This window comes from Hydractinia symbiolongicarpus, chromosome 9 (assembly GCF_029227915.1).
Source record: "Hydractinia symbiolongicarpus strain clone_291-10 chromosome 9, HSymV2.1, whole genome shotgun sequence".
NCBI classification, from domain to species: Eukaryota; Metazoa; Cnidaria; class Hydrozoa; order Anthoathecata; family Hydractiniidae; genus Hydractinia; species Hydractinia symbiolongicarpus.
The window spans coordinates 5874739-5879665 of NC_079883.1; positions in this window are offsets into that span (position 1 = coordinate 5874739).

Genomic DNA, 4927 nt, shown 5'->3' on the forward strand with positions numbered 1-4927 from the left:
TGAGTTGTATTTTAACATTGCGGGTTAGTTACAATAATAATTGAGAATACTCAATGATTTGTTTACCCCATAATTCTCTGTTTTCAAGATCAACTTCAAATTTTAAAATCTTTTAGGCCAATGGTGGAAATCTTCAAGCCCCTGGGTTTCTTGTTAGTTTTTTAAATGGCAATAAAGTCGCACGAAAAAAAACACCATCATCATTTTGTGCGGTTTTTGATTGAGTCAGCACCCTTGTATTAAAGATTATATAAGTTTTCATTGTCACAATAACATCAGCTTTGTTGCCTTAGTGATGATTGGCATTTTGCTTTATTGAATAATCACATTTATGCTACATCCGACATTTTTAAAATTTTGCAGGTGAAAACAAACAAACCAAGTTCGTAGGGGGGGGGGGGGGGGGATGCTAAAAAATATGGAAATGGAAGAATAATATAGCTAACGAAAGGTAACCACAATAAAAACCTGTCTGGAAATGATGCTTAGCTATCTAGATTTTGCTCCAGAAAATTATCTGTGCTTAAACTTCCTAACATTGTACTTAAATACTTAAAACTCTCTTCGCCTAAATACGGAAACTTTTCACCTCCAAAAAAAATTGTTATGACGACAAACAGAATCGCCGAAATAGAATAGAACATGTGTTTTGTGTAGCTATAGCTTGTCATCAGAAAGACGTGGTGCAACTTTTGATTCTTATCTTGATTCTTATATTGTTGTTTCCTATAAAATAATATGATTTGATAATATGTTGCTGCCTCTTCTTCAGATATTGTTTATAAATATCAAAACAAAGGTGTTAGTCTATAGCTAAGAGGAAAATGTGTGTTTGGCTTGCCATCCAATATAGAACGCCGTGGTTGCATTTCCAGTCCTGGAGTTACACCGTTGGTGAAAATTTCAATGTTTGTGCAACACATTATGTCAACACGCAAAGAGAACACGTGCGAAATATCCCATCCTCGTCCCCAGGGTCGCTTATCCCCCTGAACAGCTATTATAAAGTATCAAATTAATCACAAAAAGGCGAAATGCTCCAAGCACGATGTCGCGAATTCCTTTTTTCCGGGCCTACACGCATTATAAGCGGCTGGCGGAAGGTATAAACGCAGATGACCTTTTTTGTGCCAAAACACAACGCTGTGAAAAAATTGAATTCATTCCAAGCGTCTTTCCGGCCGAAATAGGGGCACGGATTTCTAAGACAACATTTGATGGAATTAAAGTGTTTATTCTATTTACTTTTATGTTGTAGTGTGGCGGCTTACATTTTAAAGATTCTACAAAAGGTACAAAGACGGAGCTTAATATAACCGTAATTTAATTGGTATCATCCTTATCAAACAAATGCTATAATCGACCGCTGACAAACAACTTTCATCACGCTTCGAGGAGTGTGTGTGCGTATTATTATTTTTTTAAGTCCAATCCGTTGAGCCGATTTTATTTAATTGAAATGAGTTTCCCGGTAGTCTATATTCATGAACAAAGTATAATGAAACAATAGGTGTGATTTCACATTTAGCCGCCACAAAAGACCAATGTGGTTGTTTCTATTTGGGTCGCGCAATTTGAGCTTCAAATGGTTATAGCTGACTTAGGCCATGAGGTCCCTCTACTAGCAAATTTTACACGCTTTCCACGTGGCCTATATGTGGGCGAAAGTAGCGAATTTGCTTCCTGCAGACTAGTGACCATTTCACCCTGTTTTCCGTGTTAAAAAAATGACGAAAAACTGCCTTTGTTTATTAATTTTGACTATGATTGTAGTACTCATTTTTCACCATCATTTTTTCGGCCCAAAATCATGATTGTACCTGAAGGAGGCGCTAAATATAACTGGCGACAACCTTTATCGTCTTTTCCGAACATTATCCGTGAAGGGGAAGAAGGAGGTCTTGCTCCTAATTCTTTAAATCTTAACATCCAATTTTAGCGTCCTGTTAAGTAAAAGAATAACTGTGAAAATAACATACATACACGACGGGTTTAAACCAAAAAAAATCAACGTAATCAAAGCAAAGGATTTCACGATATTAATCATGTGAGTAAAAACAAGTCAGTATTCTGAATGCAATAAATTTGTTTGCAACTCAGCGTAGCTTTTCCCACTTTAACTATTCCAGTTTGCTGATGGTAAGAAAAATTATGCTGGGTCTACTGGTCAGTAAATTCGGTCTTTTAAATCAGATAAATATAAATGTTGACCATTGCGTAAAAGGCCCTCGTATTGATCGCTATTTTCTGTTTATCTTAAAGTTTTTGAAAACCGCCAGTCAAATGTAACGTATTTTATCGTGAAGACGTATGTTTTAATTTTGTAACTTTCCTTTGTTTAAAATGAAGTTTAATACCTTTATACAGATTAATTTTAATTCTCTCCTGTTTGAAGATTTTAGAAATAATCATGTACAACAGAATTTATTCTTTTTTGAACAATAAAAATGTTTTGTATAATAAGCAATTTGGTTTGCAAGCAGGTCATTTACCGATCAGGCAATTATTAAGTTGATTCTATTGGGAAAAAAATTATTTCATAAGAAATACATGTCTCACATGGTTTAATAACTATCTCTTCAAAAGAGGAAGGAAATACTAACTAACTATAGATTAATAACATGTGGAGTACCTCAAGGGTTAATTTTAGGATCATTAATGTTTCCTAACATAAGAGCATCTAGTGTCTTAAATTGAATTTATTTGCTGATGATGCAAATTTATTCTTTACCCATAAAGATATAAACGTCCTTTTGAGACTACCAATACTGAATTAACTAAATTAAATTATCCTTTAAACACTTAAAAACTCGATATATAACTTTTCCAAAAACCTAGATTAGTTATCGGTCATGTAAATATAAGAAGAGAATATTCGATGAAATTTCTTGGAATCCTCTGGACGAAAATTTAACTTGGAGAGAAAAACAGAGAGAAAACAAGGTTTCTAAAAGGTTAAGAATCTTATATACTTTTGCTTTGAATAAAAACATTTTGAAACATATATTTTTTCTTTATACACTGCTATTTCAATTCTGCAAACGTTGCATGGGGTAGCACTAATATAAAAGGTAATATAACAAGACTAGTCGTTAGCCCGTGGAAAAATCCGCGGGTTCGCCCGTCCTTTAAATTTAATCGTCGCAACAAAGTGGACAAAAATTTATCGCATTTGGTATTGGTGCGCATTTTAACAATTTCTTGTTTCCGTTACGGGACGCGGCTTTCGCGGACACACAGACAAAATACGGCTATTATTAAAGAGACTAGCCGTTAACCCGTGGAAAAATCCACGGGGTCGCCGTCCTTTATATACCGCATTTCGTGTTTCCGTAACAGGACGCGGCTTTCGCGGACAGACAGACAAAATACGGCTATTATTAAAGAGACTAGTCGTTGCCCGTGGAAAAATCCACGGAATCGCCCGTCCTTTATATTAACCCGACGCAACAAAGTGGATAAAATATATCGCATTTGATATTCGTGTTTCCGTAACATCATTTTCTCACTCAGCGGGGGGTTTGCGCAGAGACAGACAGACGGAATACGGCTATTATAATAGAGACTAGTCATTGCCCGTGGAAAAATCCACGGGTTAGCCCGTCCATTATATTTACCCGTGGCAACAAAGTGGATAAAAATATATAGCATTTGATATTCGTGTTTCCGTGACATAATTTTCTAACTCAGCGGGGGTTCCGCGCAGAGACAGACAGACGGAATACGGCTATTATAATAGAGACTAGTCGTTGCCCGTGGAAAAATCCACGGGTTCGCCCGTCCTTTGAATTTACCCGTGGCAACAAAGTGGATAAGAATATGTCGCATTTGATATTCGTGTTTCCGTAACATCATTTTCTAACTTAGCGGGGGTCCGCGCAGAGACAGACAGACGACGGCTATTATTATAGAGACTAGTCGTTGCCCGTGGAAAATCCACGGGTTCGCCCGTCCTTTATATTTACCCAACGCAACAAAGCGGATAAAAATACATCGCATTTGATATTCGTGTTTCCGTAACATCATTTTCTCACTCAGCGGGGGGTTTGCGCAGAGACAGACAGACGGAATACGGCTATTATAATAGAGACTAGTCATTGCCCGTGGAAAAATCCACGGGTTAGCCCGTCCATTATATTTACCCGTGGCAACAAAGTGGATAAAAATATATCGCATTTGATATTCGTGTTTCCGTGACATAATTTTCTAACTCAGCGGGGGTTCCGCGCAGAGACAGACAGACGGAATACGGCTATTATAATAGAGACTAGTCGTTGCCCGTGGAAAAATCCACGGGTTCGCCCGTCCTTTGAATTTACCCGTGGCAACAAAGTGGATAAGAATATGTCGCATTTGATATTCGTGTTTCCGTAACATCATTTTCTAACTTAGCGGGGGTCCGCGCAGAGACAGACAGACGACGGCTATTATTATAGAGACTAGTCGTTGCCCGTGGAAAATCCACGGGTTCGCCCGTCCTTTATATTTACCCAACGCAACAAAGCGGATAAAAATACATCGCATTTGATATTCGTGTTTCTGTAACATCATTTTCTAACTCAGCGGGGGGTCCGCGCAGAGACAGACAGACGACGGCTATTATTATAGAGACTAGTCGTTGGCCCGTGGAAAAATCCATGGGTTCGCCCGTCCTTTATATTTACCCGTGGCAACAAAGTGGATAAAATATATCGCATTTGATATTCGTGCTTCCGTAGCACGATTTTCTAACTCAGCGGGGGGTCCGTGCAGAGACAGACAGACGACGGCTATTATTAAAGAGATGAAAAAAGGCACATTCAGCAAAAAACATGCCAGTGGGATTACATCCCGACAGAACAAATGATCCCATTTTAGACCACTGTTAAAAGAACTAGCTATTCTTATTGTATGTCAGTTAAACATTTTCAAGCACTTTTTTTTGAAA